The sequence below is a fragment of the Thamnophis elegans genome, chromosome 8 (assembly GCF_009769535.1).
Source record: "Thamnophis elegans isolate rThaEle1 chromosome 8, rThaEle1.pri, whole genome shotgun sequence".
In the NCBI taxonomy this organism is placed as follows: Eukaryota; Metazoa; Chordata; class Lepidosauria; order Squamata; family Colubridae; genus Thamnophis; species Thamnophis elegans.
This window is the reverse complement of record NC_045548.1, coordinates 42,853,086-42,871,817: the sequence shown is the minus strand read 5'-3', so window position 1 is coordinate 42,871,817 and position 18,732 is coordinate 42,853,086.

The window sequence follows — 18,732 nt, the reverse complement described above, 5'->3', positions numbered from 1 at the left end:
CCTCAGCTTTCTCTAGCGACTGGGCTGTGGCGTTCTCAAACGGCTCTCCCTCTCATTGTGGGAGAGTCCTCCCATGTTGACCAACATGTTACTCTCCAAGATGCTCTGAAGAAGACCCATTATGGATCATCAACCCAGCATTCATACCAGTTGCCAAGCACCCAAACATTAATCATGTGACTATGGGGAATCCCCATTGGGAATGCTGCTCTTGTAAGTGCAAGGACCAGTTGTAAGTCACATCTTTCAGTGCTGACAATCGACCATCTGACTCTCCAGTGTGCATGTGCGAGGAACATGTCTGCCGAGCTCGCCGCTCAGGCCCCGTAAAAGAGAACAACTAGAGAAGAGGTGAAACCGAGCTCGGGAATTGAGTTGGGGAGAGGGCAAGGCAGGAGTGATTTATGGGGGTTCTGGTGGTGGCAGTGAATGGGAGAGATATCGCACTCCAAGGCTGCCGTTTGCGGAAGAGGCCGATGCCGTTTGGAGGATGCCGCGGCCCAGCTGTTCTGTGGAGCTCCGACCCTGCCACGACCGCCGCCCTGATTGCCGCAACCGCCGCTTTGCCAGCTTGGCCACCTTGGAAGAGCTTGGAGGAACCTTGGGGGGGGCTTGCTGGCTGCCGCTGCTCCGTCTGCTCTGGTTGCCGCGCCCACTATTTCCACCGCTCCGGCTGCTGCGGTCAAGTTTCACTGTTGGGGAGGAACGGGTCTGTTTGCCTCGGCCGCCGTGGGACCGTTTCATCTATCCCAGCCCCCGCGGCTCAGCTGCTCTGCAGCTCAGCTGCTCTGCCATTTCGGAGGAGCCTCGACCCTGCCGCCATTCTTCCTGCTCTGACTGCTGCGTCTGCCACTTCACCTGGCTCAGATGCTTGGAGGAACTTGGAGGTGTTTGGGGGGCTGACGGACTCTGCCGCTATTTCATCCACTCTGGCTGCCATGCCTGCCATTCTACCGACCCGGCTGCTACAGCCGAGCTGCGGCCAAGTTCTGCTGTTGGGGGGGAATGAGTCCCTGCCCTTACTGCTTTTCCCTTACTGCTTTTCCATCTGCTTTTCCATCTGCTTCGGCCGCCGTGACTGGACTTGTTGTTCGAGAGAGCCAGTCGCTTTTCCACCTACCCCGGCCACCATGACCGCCATTTCATCTGCCCAGCTGTTGCGATCTAGCCCTACTGTTTCCAGGGAGCCATCGATCCTGTTGTCTTCCACTTACTCTGGCCCCATGACCGCTATGCCATCTGCAGTCCTGGCCCTGTTCTTTTCCTTCTGGACTACAATGAAAATTGGAGGGGACGAGGCTACGAACTTGCCTCCTGTCTCAATCTGGTGCTTATGCCCCCTCTCCATCTGCAGCTGTCCCATCCATCATGGACTCTGGAGCTTGGCCCTCTATGGTTCTTTTCGGGACTTATAGGAAGGGAGAGGAGCAGAGGAGCTCTCCCCCTTTTCCATCATTGTTTCCATCTCATAATTGCACAAACTTACTGACTGGACCTAAGTCTCCTCAATTTTTACAGATGAGGTGTGTATGGTATGATGTTGATGCTTGTATCCACTTTTATTTAATTTATATTATCTACTGTAATTGTTCCATTGTATTTTGTATTTTTAATTGACTCTTGTGGGGACTGTATGAGTGAGTGACTGTGGTATGTATGAGAGGACTGGGAGTACAGCCTGGTGCCTCCTCCACTGAGTGCTGAAGCAGAAGTGGTAGGGGGCCCAGGCCTACCTCTCGTCCTAGAATGAATGATATAAATGGCCTGCCAGAGAGAACAGAGGCTACGGGAGGGGAAATGGGGTCTACGGGTGCGGGGATGGGCCGGCGCATTCCGGTCATGGTTGGGAGAGGCAGGTTTGACAGGAGCTATAGGGCTAGAAATTACCGGGGAAGGTGGGTTTGCTACGTCACAGCGATCCCTCCTTCCGGCCCTATTAGCTCCACTCCAGGAGCAGATGGTGAGAGTTGTCAGGGCCCTGGTCTCAGGCTGTTGTTGCTAAATGCCAGGTCTGTGGTTCACAAAGCTCCCCTTGTCCGGGAGCTAATATTAGACGAGGGGGCAGACCTGGCATGTATTACTGAGACCTGGCTGGGCCATGAGGGAGGAGTCCCCCTCACTGAAATGTTCCCAGAAGGGTTTCAGGTGCTACATCAGCCGCGACACCAAGAAAGGGGTGGGGAAGTGGCAGTCATCATCCGAAGGTCCCTAGTTCCTCGTAGGATTCCTGCTCTGGAGATTGTCGGGTGTGAGTCCCTCCTGGTGAAGTTGGACCTTGGGGGTCAAATGGGTTTGTTGCTAACGTACCTACCTCCCAACAGCATTGCAACAGCCCTGCCTGTGCTCCTCGAGTCAGTAGCCGAGCTGGCGGTTGAGTTCCCCAGGCTTATAGTGCTGGAGATTTCAATCTGCCGTCACTCAGTGATCGCTCTGATGGTGCGCAGGAGTTTATGGCTTCCATGACAGCCATGGACTTGACCCAGGTAATTCAGGGTCCGACTCATTCAGCGGGGCACCCGCTCGACCTTGTATTTCTCTCAGAGCAGTGGAGATGTGATCTAAATTTGAAGGGCATCAAGATCTTGCCCTTGTCATGGTCAGATCACTTCCTACTGAGGCTCGACTTTCGGAAACCAATCCCCCACTGTAGGGAGGGGGAACCGATTAGGTGGTTCCGCCCCAGGGGCCTGATGGACTCTATGGGATTTCAGATGGCACTTGGTAAGATACCTGACTCTCTGGCCCACAGTCCGGCAGAGTCCTTGGTCGCTGCTTGGAATATAGCGGCGGTGGAGGCTCTAAACCGGATTGCGCCTTTACAGCCTCTCCGCAGCAGTGAATCCAGGAGGGCTGCTTGGTTCATCGAGGAACTCCGGGAGATGAAGCGCCAAAAGAGACACCTAGAGCGACATTGGAGGGCTAGTAACTCCGAATCCGACCAAACACAATTAACAGCCTTCATTAGGACTTATCTAGTGGTGATACAGGCGGCAAAATGTGTGCATGTTTCCGCTCTTATTGCATCCGCAGAATCTCACCCAGCTGCCCTGTTTAGGATAGCCCACTCCCTCTTGAAAGGGAGGGATGCGGACGAACCCTTACAGGGTAGAGCTGAGGAATTTGTTCAGTTTCTGTTGGATAATATCGCTCGGATCCAGATGGACCTGGACTCCACTTGGACGGTACCAGCCGAGGTGCCGGGGGAAGGTCCTGATCAGATTTTATGGAGCGAGTTTCAACTTGTTACTCCTGAGGAAGTGGACAAGGCCATGGGAGCAGTGAGTGCCTCCTGTTTACTGGACCCGTGTCCTTCCTGTCTGGTCTCGACCAGCAGGGAGGTGACACGTGGCTGGCTCCAGAGGATTGTTAACACCTCTCTTCTGGAGGGATCCTTCCCGCATCCTCTAAAGGATGCGGTGGTGAGACCCCTGCTTAAGAAACCTTCCCTGGATCCAGCCATTTTGAACAACTATCGCCCAGTCTCCAACCTCCCCTTCGTGGGGAAGGTTGTTGAGAAGGTGGTGGCCTTTCAACTCCAATGGACCTTGGATGAAACAGATTATCTGTATCCCTTTCAGTCGGGTTTCAGGCCTGGTTACGGCACCGAAACTGCTTTGGTCGCGCTGATTGATGATCTCTGGCGGGCCAGGGATAGAGGACATTCCTCTATCCTAGTGCTTCTTGACCTCTCAGCGGCCTTCGATACCATCGATCATGGTATCCTTCTGCGAGGGGAGTGGGAGGCACCGTTCTAAAGTGGTTCTCCTACCTCTCGGACAGGTCGCAGTCGGTGTTGGTTGGGGGACAGAGATCAACCCCTAGGTCCCTCAAATATGGGGTACTGCAGGGCTTGGTCCTGTCCCCCCTCCTATTTAACATCTACATGAAGCCGCTGGGTGAGATCATACACCGGCACGGGATCAAATATCATCAATACGCGGACGATACCCAATTGTATCTGTCTGCCCCGTGCGACCTCAGCGAAGCAGTTGAAGCGATGTGCCAGTGCCTGGAGGCTGTCAGGGTCTGGATGGGAGCGAACAAGCTTCCACTCAATCCAGACAAGACCGAGTGGCTATTGATGTTGCCTCCAAAAGATGTCCAGACATTCCACCTCTTAGCCTAGGGGGTGAAGTTATACACCCCTCAGAGAGGGCCCGCAATTTGGGGGTGCCCCTGAAGAGTGTTCGAAGACTGCAGTTGGTCCAGAATGCAGCTGCGCAGTGATAATGGGTGTACCCAGATACACCCATGTTACACTTATCCTCCGCGAGCTGCACTGGCTCCCCATTGGTCTCCAGACCCGCTTCAAGGTGCTAGTCGTTACTTTTAAAGCCCTATATGGTATTGGACCTGGCTACCTGAGAGACCGCCTCCTGCCATTCACCTCCCAACGACCAATAAGATCACACAGGTTGGGCCTCCTCCAGGTGCTGTCGACTGGACAATGCCGGCTGGCGGCCCCCCGAGGGAGGGCCTTCTCTGTAGCTGCACCGGCCTTATGGAACGAGCTACCCACGGAGATCCGGACCCTTACCACTCTCCCAACCTTCCGTAAAACAACCAAGACCTGGCTGTTCCCGCAGGCCTGGGGCTGTTGATTAAAATCCAGCCCCATGTGATTGAATGGATGATTTTTATTTTAAAAATTGTACTTTTAATATTTATGTTTTTTGCTTTTGTTGTGAGCCGCCCAGAGTCCCTGGGGAGTGGGCGGCATACAGATTTTATTAAAGTTGCAAAGTTGCAAAGTTGCTGTTATAACTTTGAACTGCCTTTAAATGAATGATTGTAAATTGAGCACTACCTGTACTCACATGCCTTCAGAGCCAGTAGGCTGTGTTTTAGAAATGAACAATGGTATGTTAATTGTTATGTTTTATTTACAAGGACAGTACAGAACATGGGAGCCCTATTTCTCAGACCAGGGTTGATGGGGTCATCCCTAGGAGATAGATGATGACAGTTATGCCCAGGCAGGAGTCAGGAATAGTGAGCATAAAACCCCATGGGCTTTTCAGATAAAAGGTTTGTCCTTCAAGCCCTGCTGAGTTACTACAGTACAAGGTTCTTTAAGGACACAAAAAGAGGAAAAAATATTGACTGTGTGATGTTAATCTTTATATTTTTATAAGGCTCCCTTTCCATTTGAATTGGGTGGCATATAAATTTGAAAATGAAACAACAGATGAACAAATAAAGCAGTGGTGGGATTCAATTTTTTTTTACTACCGGTTGTGTGGGCATGGCATGGTGGCCGTGGCAGGGAAAGGATACTGTAAAATATCAATTTCATCCTGATCAGCTGGGACTCGGGAGGCAGTGAATAGATGGGGGCAGGGCCAGTCAGAAGTGGTATTTACTAGTTCTCCAAACTACTCAAAATTTCCACTACTGGTTCTCCAGAACTGGTCAGAACCTGCTGAATACCACCTCTAAAATAAAGGGAGAACTATGTATTGTATTCCCCCTTGATTCTCCAGAAGCAAAACTTAAATTTAATTAGTTTGTATGCCGCCCACTCTCGGAAGACTCAGGGCGTATTAAATAATACAACAGTTTTACTGGAGGTGGAAGCAACTAATCCAATTTGGCTAATCTCAAAAAAATAAGCAAATAAGGCCCTACATTGTAATGTGAGGTTTCAGAAATCCGAGAATAGGAAGCTATATTGGAAGGTTGGGAAGAAATCCTGGAATAAGGTAACGGCAAAAGCTTCTCTATAACAGCCAGAAAAACTACCTGGATCTATCTTTGAAATTATCCAGAGATGAATGTGGTTTAAAAACTGCCTGTCGTGGTGATGCCGACATTGAAGAAATTATATTTTAAAAATAAGAGGCTGATTTGAGTGATTTAGTTTGTATAACAAAGAGTTTATTGGGTGGTTTAGCAAAATTCTGATAATTTCCAAATGAATTATTAGAACCACAAACACTCCCCCACCCCCAAAAAAAGCTTTCTGATTTTGTCAAAATGATGAACGCAGCATCATGTCATCTTGTTGCAAACTCTGTGCCTTTGGGGAGCAGGATGTGACATCACAATGCATGCACAAAAGAGGCAGAGCTTATATTGTGGTGGTGCTACCCAGCAGTGGAATTAACTTACCTTCCCTAACAGTTCACAAATATGAGTGTGCGTGCATCTGCGCATGAACACCGCCTTTTGCAGGTGTACAGTGCTTGTGCATAATGTCGAGGTGGCAGGGCAGAGCCTCCCACAGCCACCGCTACCGGTTCCCCTGAACCAGCGAGAACGAGAACCGGCTGAATACCACCTCTGGTACTACCCTGCTTTTATCATGTAGCTCTTGCAGGTGCTACTGTCTATTATTATTAGATTTGCATTCCACATTTATTTTGTACAAGTCAAGGTAGTATGCATAATTCTTCTACCTCCTATTTTATTCATAACAAAACCTTGTAAAGTGGGTTGGGCTGAGGATACAATGATATGTGGGGATGACCACACAAGCAGGAGGAAGAACCACAGACTAGACAATGGCAAAATAAGAGGCAAACCTGCAGAAGTAATGGGAGCATGGCAAACATGTCCGAAGGGACCTTCCCTAGTTTCTTGGACTTTAAAAGTGAAAGAGGAAAGATGTACTTTCATATTTTCAAGATTTTACTAATGTAACCCTACAATAAAGTAGGAGTTCGTATTTCTGGGGGTGCTTCTTGTCTGGACTAGCTCATAAGGCTAGCAGAGAGGGAGTGGCAGTCCCAGCTTAGATATCCAAACCTCAGTTTTGCTCCCTGAAATCTTACCATCTAGTAGATCCTCAAAAGCATTCTTTTCTGTAGCTGCTCCTACCTTGTGGAACACTCTCTCATTTGACAAGGCTTCAAACGTTCTAGCTTTTTGGAAGGCCATTAAGATCTGGCTTTTTACTGAAGCACTGCATGAGCCATGATGGCGCAGTGGCTTGAATAGCAATAGCAATAGCACTTAGACTTACATACCATTTAACAGAGCTTTTACAGCCCTCTCTAAGCAGTTTACAGAGTCAGCATATTGCCCCCAACAATCTGGGTCCTCATTTTACTGACCTCAGAAGGATGGAAGGCAAATCAACCTTGAGCTGGTGGGACTTGAATCAGCAGTCAGCAGGAGTAGCCTGCAGTACTGCACTCTAACCACTGTACCACCATGGCTCCAATTATTGATTGGACTTGGATGTGTCAGAATCTATAATAGGATTTGTGATTAGAGACTTTTCATGTTCTGAGAAGGAAACAATTTGGAAATGAAGTACGGTATCTGAGAGGACAATTCAAGGCTCCCTGACCCGTGTAGTATCCTACATACATCTATCCTTCAGTAAAAGAACCATATAAATGAAACATCTTCACATGAAGAGCTAAGCCGTAAAGTCTGGTTCATGAGCAAATAGTATACACTGAAGAGACACAAGCTTAAAAGCCGCTGGTCTGAAAGGATACTATACCTTGTTGATGTCTCAGTTGAGCCACAGTGCCACCTATAGTTGGAATAGCTGCATAAAATCCTGGTGGATGATAAAAAGGAACATCACTGCCTCAGATTTGGAAGCCTGATTCAATGTAAGGCAAATTGTCTGCCTTGTGTCTTTTGCTATTTACTATTCTCCCTTCCTTACATTTTGTACCAGAAAGGAGGATTCTGAATAGTAGAATAAAGATATTACTTTCTGATGGTTTCATAGCTGAAACTGTTCAGTTGTAGCAATAAGACCTTATAGTAATGAAAACAGTTATGTTCTTACCTAACAAAGAAATAACAAAGTTGGGAGAGAATGTTTTCATTCATAAGTAAGTACACAGTTTTAAAAAGGATATTTATTTATGTGTTATAGACAGCTCCAGTTTAAAACATCTGGGTAGTTTAAAAATTATTAAAAACTCAGAAAAATATATTTCAATAAAATGCTTTATGTGATATCACAAAACACATTGTACCTTTTGATACCACATGAAACCTATCACTATTAGAAAAAAATGTTATAAAAATAACTTAGTAAGCTTACCCACCCACCCATCCCCGTAATCCAACTACATAATTACACATCAATGTAGTAGTTGAGGAAAATGAGTGGACATTTAACCTTTGGATTACTTTCATAGTATCATGTCTGTACTACATTTTTTTTCATGTCTTGATTAAAAGAAATTGGATACAAGGAATTGTTTCTTATCCAAACATTGACTTTTAAATCAATAATCTCAGCTTTATTAGAAGTGTTAAGAACCACCTAGGGATCCAGCCTGATAATGGAAAATTCATACTAGGAAATAATATCTTGAAAAATGTGGTTTTGATAAACTGATTATGTTAAAGAGGTCAAAGATCAAAGATAAAGTTGCAAAGCAACCATAATAAATTCTGAATAACTGATATGAAAAAATAATAAGCAAAATGATCCAGATGACTAGAAAGAATGCTGGGATAAAGCCTTTACTGAAGATCAAAAAGTTATTTAAGAGATGGAGAAGCATAATATATGAGTAAAAGTTTATCTGGCTGACTGTTATCAAACTTTCAATTTAATTTCTAAATGCAAAAGTTTTGTATTTCATTTTACAATAATTAATAGGTAATAAATACTGTGATTATTGCCAGTTAATTAAATGTCAATTAAATTATTTTAATATTGTGTGATTCCATTAATTAATTGATTAATTAATTAATTGTTGTAGTCCCTCCAAGTTCTTATCCGGGCAGCAGAGTGTTCCTGGGAGGAATAAACAAAGAATGCTAGGAATGTATATCAAGACAATATATTCCCAAAAGAGAAGGTTTGAAGGTCTCAACTGTCCAGCTAAAGCAAGAGAGCCGCAGCACTAAAGATAGTTGTTTGAGGTAGATCACTTTAGTGACAAGAGCAAAGTCATAATTTCATAGTGTGCAGGAGAAGGCAATGGTATACCATCCCTGTATATGCACCAGGAAAACCCCTCAGATTGGATGGCACTTAACATGCTACTGTGTTTCTCCCAAAATAAGACCCAATCTTATTTTCTTTTGGGCACCGAAATAAGCGCTAGGTCTTATTTTCAGGGGATGTCTTATTTCTTTTGAGTGCCACCATCACGAGACTGGGTTGTGGAGCTCCCCAACGCATCCTGCACCAGCTTACCTCAGGGTTCCTGCAGCCAGGCCATCCATACCCGTACAACTGCCTTACCTTGCGGAGGCAGCCCACTTCTTCCAGCACTTGGCCACCTGCTGCAGTGCCACACTGGTGCCAGAAAAAGAAGTGGGCTAGCAGCCACATGGACCACTGCTGCACATGGTTGATGGTGTTGCCTTTATGAGGCAATTGTCGGGGCATGTCTGCAGGGTCTCTGAGGTAAGCCAATGTGCACAAGAGGCAGCTCTCCCCCTCACCTTACCTCATGTCAGCAGTACTGCAAGCAACCAGACAGAATGGGTGGCTGGGTAGGCACTAAAGTAGGTCTTATTTGGGGGAGTAGGTCTTATATTGGGCGCACAGAAAACATGCTAGAGCTTATTTTGGGGATAAGTCTTATTTTCAGGAAAACATGGTACTAAGAAATAAGTAATGATCTTTGAAAGTACCTATGATGTTTATGACACAAATATATTCAAGGCTTCAGAAATCTAGTTGCTGAAGTTGCCATGCAGGAAAAGAAAATTGAAACCTTCAAAACAAAATTAGCATGGGAATTTGAAACATAAAATGAATGAACATGGTAAAGTTCAATTATGAACTATACATTGACATCTTAGGTATAAGTAGTCAATAATAATTGTCACCTACCTGTTAACTACATAATCAATCAATTAAATATTGTATTAGTTGTAAACACTAAAATACAATACAGCTTTGTAGAAGTAATTGTATAATTAGATCTAAGAAAATGTCATTTAGGAGCTGCTTTAGCAAATACTTTATAATTCAGTTTTATAGCCTGAAATATTATATTGTAATGTTATGTTTTTGTGCAACACTATTTTTGTGTATATTTTACTGAGATCTTATATTTTATAATAATAAATAAATTCTTGCTAATTCTAGAAACTGCAGAATAGAATCCACCTAAAAATCTTTCATTTGAAGTGCAGTAATGAGCTATTGTTAATTAATCAAAGACTTAAAATGGTGAAACTATAGGCTGATTATTTTAAGCAAAGAACAAATAATTATTCTGGGACTAGTTTGAAAATAAGATTGCACACTAAAGAATACAACATGTCATCTTTATTTAGTTGATATGTATATAGTTTTGCCTGTTTTGATCACTTTTAACTCAATTAAACCACAGCTTTCCTGGCTGCTAAATCAAGATAACCCTAAAATACCAACAAAGAGATGCAGGTAACTCTTTTCTGCCATCTAATGGTCAAATGCATTTTGCAATGCAGACTTAGTCCCAGAAAAACTCATCAGAACTGAAGAATCTTCTTTGATGAGAAGCGAAACCTTTTCAAATAAATAAGAGCTGTGGTGGCGCAGTGGTTAGAGTGCAGTACTGTAGGCTACTTCTGCTGCCTGCCAACTGTCTGCAAATTGGCAGTTCAAATCTTACCAGGCTCAAGGTTGACTCAGCCTTCCATCCTTCTGAGGTGGTAAAATGAGGACCCACATTGTTGGGGGCAATATGCTGACTCTGTAAAACCACTTCGACAGGTCTGTAAAGCACTGTAAAGCGGTATATAAGTCTAAGTGCTATTGCTAATTGCTAAAACACAAAGTCCAGTTGCCTTTTGAACAGCACCTTTGGGACAACCATGACCTGGATGATTGATAATCTCCATAGATATATAGACTTGATAGTTCTATTGTTTATTTGCAGACAATACCTTTGATCCCAAAAAGCTCAATGGAATCAAACAAAATAAATTATTTGCCTACTGGTAAATGGGTGTTTGGTTATTGGCCATACCCAAGTGTTGTGGCCCAGCAGGAGCTGTTGTGGCTGCCATCAGACTCCCACAGCGAGGGGCCTTATGAGTCGGCTCTGGAGGATGTGGAGGACCCTGGACAGGGTTCCGACTCCGAGCAAGGCACAGAGAGGCTGGTTTGCCACCAGGAGGCACCTGAGCCTTGGACCAGTGGGGAGGAGACAAGGGAGAGTGAGCCAGACGCCAGCAGTGAGTTGTTCCTGGATGTACGGCACCAAAGAGCTAATAGGCGTCAGGAACAGTTGCGCAGTTGCAGGAGGTAATTGCACTTAGCTAGTGGTCATTAGGCTCCTCTCCAGACTATAAAAAGACTGCTTGTGCACACGCCCCTCTTGCAGAAGTCAACGCATTGACTAAAAGTTGGAGAACTTTTGGAACTAGCTTGGCAGGCTGGATTGCTGCCGAGGCTTGTCTGAGTTGCTGCCAAGGTCCTTATCTGTTTGTTATGCTTGGCTTTCAGCCACCAAGGTTTTGGTTTCTTGCTATTAAAGAACATTCCAGTTAAACTTGTCTCGGCTTTCGTTACGGAATGGAGGAGGGGGTCAGAACACCCAAGTATATTTCTCCTATGTATATTTATTCATTTTTTGTTTTGTCCATGAAAAGGTTAACTAACGTAAAATTGCATAGGAAATCCTGCTGTCCAACCAAGAGGGTCTCAAACAACTTTCCTAGTTTTCCTGGCTGCTGAACGAAGAGGCGTTATGAAGATCTCAATTACTTTCTTCACCCTCCTTTTGCTTATTTGGAAGTCATGTGTAATATAATATAGTGGCTACCAGTTCTGGATTGCAGAAATTCAGACAATCATTAGCTGGAAGCAAATAGTTATTAAAAACCTAAATCTTTTAGTGTTATCAAGTGAACATGTAGACTTTTATAGCCCATATCTAATGATCCAAGGGGTAACATGACCTGGAGAATCTAAGAGAATGTTGCATGTCAATGCAAAAAGATTAAAGCTACTATCTGGATACGGAGTGTTCCTCCTCCGTAAGTGCTGAACTTTAACCCACAATCAGAGCCTGCATGGCGAAAAAAATATTGATAAGGCATAAACTTGTTTTTGTGTCATGCAAGAATAATGAGCTATTTATTTTGATAGAAGCCATTGCCTGTAACTCCATGCTCTGAAATGATTAAAACTTCATTTCAAATGTTTCTTCTTGGGAAGGAGCAATTCACTTCATAGATGAAAGGAAGGGACTTTCCAACAGCTAATCTAGTTTGTAGGTACAGGTGGTCCTTGATGCATGACAACTGGGACTGGAATTTTGGTTGCTAAGTGATACAGTTGTTAAGTGAGTGATCAAACCTGATTTTATAACCTTTTTTTAACTACAGAAAATTAGGTGGTCTTTCAGAAAATATGACATCCTCAATTGATATTGTTATAATTAGGCAAATTACAAATTGTGATCATGTTATGTATGACACTTTACCTGGTCATAAAAGTGAGACAGTTACCAAGTGCCTAGATTGTGATCCCATGACCATAGGAATGGAGCAACAATTATAACTTTGTGTCAGGTCTTAAAAATACCTTTTTAAAGACTATCGTATTAAACCAATGGTCGCAAATCAAGGCTCTCTGAATAATCATCCAATATTTAGCATGTATTGTACATGTACAGTATACTGCATGTTGCAAAATTCCTGGAGAAAGAGATTACAGTACATTTAGGAAAACTATATTCCAGGGTTAAATTCATCATGAAGTTGGCATCTGAATTGGCTTTGCATGAAAAGGAGACATTTTAATTCCTTTCTTTTAGAAAGTTTAGAATATTTTGGACTTGACGATTTCATCCATCATGTTTGACATGTTTGACATCTAACAGGTTGTGGGCTGTCTGCGGTGTCTCTGCAGGTGGCTGGTAAGGCCTATATGGGCATAAAAGGTTCTGCCACATGTCGGGCAGACATGTGTGGGCACCATTGTTGTGGCATTTGTAGGTCTGGCTTTGCCAAATTTTGGACTTAGTGCTATGTGTAAACCCAGTGAATTTCTGTATCCATGAAATGACTTAATAGTATCACTTTGTTAAAGATTTTAATTCATCTCCCCTTTGTTCTTTCAATCTTCTGTGCATGTATATATAGACATAAACACATATATTGAAGTTGTTAATATGGTTATTGGGGAGGAAAGAGAGGTGCAGAAAGATATTATCAGAAAAGGTTTGGGTAGGGTTGTTTTTAATCCAAAAAAATGACAAATTCTTAAAGGCCAGAAACAAATCTGGTTTTCTAACCTTTAGTGGATTTCTCTATAATTACTTGCCAACTATTAAAACAAACAAAAGTAAGTTGATCCAATTATGTGTAGACAGGTAGCCGATAAAGTGTTCATGAGATAAAAATTAACTTTCATCAAATTAGTTGTTGATGTTCTAATCTATGGTTTCAAAACTGGAATTCCTTTCCTGTGACATAATTGATTTTCTATGCCAAAATGTGGCCAGCCTAAGAAGTGTAGCAATACAATGTTATGTAGGATATTCTAGTTTCACAATTTGCAGTGGGGAAAACAGTGATCTGTTTTATAAATCTGTGTTTAATAGGTTATCAAGAAGAACAAAAAAGTTCTATAAGTCTTTAGGAAAAGAACAAAGGAAAAGAAATCAAGAGTAAAATTTAACATTGACCAAATTAATCTTGTGAAATAAAAGGAAAAAAGGGAGATGAACATTTAAATTCTGCTTCTTTTTTCTCTTTCTATTATGCAGGGCTTCAGCACTAACAACCAACAACTGGAGAAAGAAAGAGACCTCATTATGCTTATTTATAGCATTCCCTATTTTGCATTTATCCATACAAATGAAACCATAAAAGAAACAAAATATAAAAGAAATGTGTAGTTCTTTCATTAGCTTGTCTGCAACATGTATTGGTCCATAAATTAATCTGCATAAGGGACTAATAGAGATGGGGATGGAGGTGGGGAAGAAGAGGAAAATTCAAAGCTATGCCATTGTAATTACAGCTCTTTAAATATCAAAAGACACAAAAGATTCCTTTTGAAAAGCTTGCCGACATTCTTGGCAAGCTACTATTAAATACTTGCATAAATCTGTAGTCTGTTCTCCCTGGACAAGTATAGGTGACATTGCTTTAATAGTGTAAAGGTCTTTGTTAAGGTGCGGAGATGTTCTTCTTGGATTTTTATACTGCTGTGGTATGTACTCCATTGTTTCAGTTGTTTTCAGTTCTTAAGAAAACTTTAAAAACAAAAACAGGAGGAGGAGGAGGAGAAGAAGGAGGGGGAAGAAGAAAGTGGTCTCCAAAATAATTCAACTCAATGCTTGTTGCATAGGACATCAAAAATAATGAAAGATTCTTCTCCATCATTTAGCAGCGTAGTCCAAAACAGCAAGAAATACTGCCTAAGTAATCTCAAAGACAATCTAGCCCAATGATTAGTGTGCAATAAAAAATGAATAATTCTTAAATCTGTATAGTTCTCTAGTAAACTCTAAAGCTATAGGGCTCTGGTACACTGAACAAAGGGACACAGTGGCTCTATTTCTAAGACGCTGAGCTTGTTGATCAGAATGTCAGCAGTTCGGTGGTTTGAATCCTTAGCACCGTGCAATGGTGTGAGGTCCCGTTACTTTTCCCAGCTTCTGCCAACCTAGCAGTTCGAAAGCATGTAAAAAATGAAAGTAGAAAAAATAGGAATCACCTTTGGTGAGGTGTTCCGTACATGTTTGGTATTTAGTCATGCTGGCCACATGAGATGTCTTGGACAGTGCTGGCTCTTCAGCTTTGAAGTGGAGATGAGCACCGTCCCCTAGAGTCGGAAACAACTAGCACACATGTGTGCAGGGAACCTTTACCTTTACCTTACACTGAACAATATTTTTTGAGGTCTAGGGGTTTGGAATATTCTAAGAATCAAAGTTTTGTGCAAATGGTAGGCTCTGTTTTTTGTGTGGGAGTATCATTTCTCTGGGAGGTGAGAGGCATAAGCTAAGCACTATTCACTTATGCTATAGATCAGGGGTGTCAAACTCAAGGTCCAGGGGCCTGCGGAGTGTTTAGATCTGGCCCCTGGGCCACCCTGGAAACAGCAAAGGACCAGCCCGCAGTGCCTCTGCCAGTGAAAATGGATCTTGCAAGAGCTCCATTTTCGCTGGCAGAGGGTTGCAGGAGGCCATCGCAGCTGAAAACAGAGCTCGGGAGCCCATTTTCACTAGCAGAGTGCTCAGCCCACCACAGGTGCCCTGACACGATGTCGAGCTGGACACACACACACACACACACACACACACACACACACACAAACAAACAAACAAGATCAAACAGAACCCTGATGCCGCACTCAATGAAATTGAGTTTTATACCCCTGCTGTAGATTGTTGAAGTCAACCCAAACATAACAAAAGCTTAGTTACTCAGAAGATAAGCCGACCTGATCTGTTTTTCTACAAGAGGATTGAATGTCTAAGAAAGCCCATTAGATAAATTTTAGGATAGGAGCAAGTATTTGGTTGTGGGATGGACTTAACCATAGGGAAAGGTGCAGGAAATCTTTTGCAGTAGCTATTTTTAAGATTGGATAGCCATGGGATAGAGATGGTATGAGTGGTGTCCTGCATCAAGTAGCTTCTTACGTTTTATTAATAGGCTGGTTCATGTATGAAATATGTTATTAGTCAAAGATGTCCCCACTATAAATGAAGATAACTGAATTACAGAATCATAGGGTTGGAAAGAACCTTGGAGCTCTTCTAGTCCCATCCCGTCCTAGGAAGACATCGTCATATCATTGCAGACATTCAACATTGGTTTCAATTCACAACGGAGTACAGAGTTAAAAGTGACAGGATGTTCTATCCTTAAATAGCTCTCAGGATTAGTAAATCTCCCCTTATTTCAAATTTGATTTTCCCTCTTTAAAGCTTCCACCAATTCTTGCCCTATCTTTCTATTCTGGGAAAAAATTCTGACAGCCTTTTAAGTGTTTAAAGACAGGTCTCATGCCTCCTCTTACTTTGCTGTTTTTTTTACAGCCCCTCATTACCTTTATTGTTCTTCTCTTCTCTTTCCAGCTGGTCAGTATCCTTGTTGCATTGTAGCAACTAGTACTGGACAGTGTTCCATGGACAGTTTGATAAATTCAGAGAATAGCAGAAATATTTCCAGTGATGTCACACTATACCTTTGTTAATGCAGCCCAAGATTGCATTTGTTCTTTTGGCAGCTGCAGCACACTGGTGCTTCATGCTTCCACTGTGGTCTACCAAAGTACTCCTTCTCACCTAAACTATTGTTAAGCCATCTGTCATCACTCTGTACCTCAGTATCTACTTTTTTGCCCCTTATCTAGGGGCATCATCTTCATTTCTCAAACATCATTATTGAATAGAGCTCATTGTTCAAGTTTATATCATTTTGATTGCTGAATCTTTCTTCCGTTTTTCTTCTTTTCTTAGCAACCTCCCCCCCCCCTGCTTTGTGTCATCCATTTTATCCCCATATATGTCATTTATTAAAATATTGGATCTAAGCAGACAAAATCCTAAATTACTCCATTGTCTTCCCAGAGGTAGACATATATGTTAGATGTACATTTCAGGTATGATTGCTGAACCTGCTGAGAATCCATCTGATAGCGATAAAACTAAAACTAAATATATCACTTTATTAAGGAGGCTATGATCAATTTTATAAGTGGCTTATTGAAGTCTGAGTGTACATGTACTGTATATGCTCCTGGTCTATTAATTTGGTCACACAGTCTCACCAAAAGTAGATTTATCTTGCAATGCCTATTTTTAACAAATCCATGCTAGCTTCTGGTAATTTTGTTCCTTTTCAAGGACTTGTACACTCAATTCTTGATTATTATTTTTCTAGGATTTTTCTCAGATAGTGATGTTAAGCTGACTAGTCAGTGGTCTCTTAGGTAAATCAAAACATTAGCTCTTGTTGCATTTCCCATGAACTCCAGAAATACTCATAAAGTAGCAAGTGATTCTGAAATCACAATCTTCAGTTTCTTTAGTACTCTAAGAGGTAATATATGTTCTCAAATACTTAAAATTATTCAAAGTAGTGAGATGTTATCTCGCCAGTTCCTGCAAAGTTCGATAACAATTAAAATGCCTTTGCCATGGTCAAAAAGATTAGGAAGCCCAACGTACAAGAAGTACTAAAGCAGCCACTCCCAACTACGCACATACTATGCCTTTATCTTAGAAGGATGGAATAGTTTTGTTGATCTGTTTTTTCAGGTACTGTTCTGTTTTACCAGTGCTTTTTTTCCCCTTTTATTTTAAATTCTCAGATATTTAGAGCCTTGAATTGAATGCTATATAATCTGAAACAAACAAATGTTGACCTCTGAACTAAAAGTATTTGGATTTTGTTGTCAAGTTCTCATTCTCTCTCTCTCTCTCTCTCTCTCTCTCTCTCTCTCTCTCACACACACACACACACACACACTTCTCAATATAGGTATATTTAATGACAATGGGATCATGCCGTTTTGTGAAGAGGAATCTAGAACTCTTTGGTCCAGTTGAACAATTCCTTCTAATTAAATGTAATAGAGAATAGAGCAAGGGGCAAGTACACATGTGGTTGGCTGAACTTGCCAAGCCATTTGTACATCATTGGTCCTTAAAATATGAAACTCGTACAAAGAAATCGGATCAGAGTCTTGAGCATATCTCCCAATTTAACCACTAGACCTATAAACTCATGAAGAACTTGACTATGTTGCTCTCCAAGTATCTACCCAACAACTCACAGGAAGATGCTAAGGGTTTTATATGTTTTCTCTGTTGGATACAAGATTTTTATATTGTGGAAATGCTTGACAATATAAAGGAGGAAGTTGGACAAATCCATGGGCAGGCCTATCAAGAGCAAATAGAAGGAGGGCAGTGAACAACAACTTGGCTAGGTCAATTAACTCTGCAACTTATGAAATCTGTTTATATTTCTTCAGAAACACTGTGTGCCTAATGTCATATGGGTCATGTCATTTCTTCCACAGTGAATAAATATTTCTTTTAAAGGCGATGATGGTCAAAAAAATGATGGGAGCTCTCCAAATTCATTTCTTCTTTGTTCTGCAGATGCTGCTAATTTTGACATCCGGCAGCAAAATGTCTTACCTGATGCCGAATATACAATATTTCAGCCTTATTAACATAATTTGAAAGCCCTACTCTACTGCCATCTGCTGGTAAATACATGTTTGTTTTGTTTTAGCAAAGGGGGGTGGTGGTCACATTTTCTTATTAATGCAGTTCAGCATTAAAAGTTTCTGCAATTTCTTCCTTAATTATAAAATGTTAACTTAAACTTTAAGCATAAGGTAGACAATTTTACTGTGTGATTATAGTATGATTTTGTTAAATTTACACCCAATATACATATTTAAGCATAACATCTTTTCAGGTCTGTATGTCCTTCTGCATAAGCCTAAGAAACTTGATTTCAGGTTTATCAAAATCACACCAATATTCAACTAATGAAATAGTGAATGAGAGTGGAATACTTCAAATTCCAAAGTTGATTTTACTTTGAAACACATTGTTCCAACTTCCAAGCTGAAAATTCTGAACTCATAATAGAAAAATCCTTTAAATGATATAGAATAGAATAATCCATTTCAAGCATTCATTGTCTGATACACTCTTAGTTGAGAACATTGGATAATTTTGCATCAATTTCCATAATTCAAAACAATTACTATATTCATATTGTACATTGTAGTTTAGGATAGCCTATTTCAAATTACTGTAGGTCTTCTAAAGCCACTATGTTAACTGAAAAACAACAAAATGTTATTCTCCAAGATTCTAT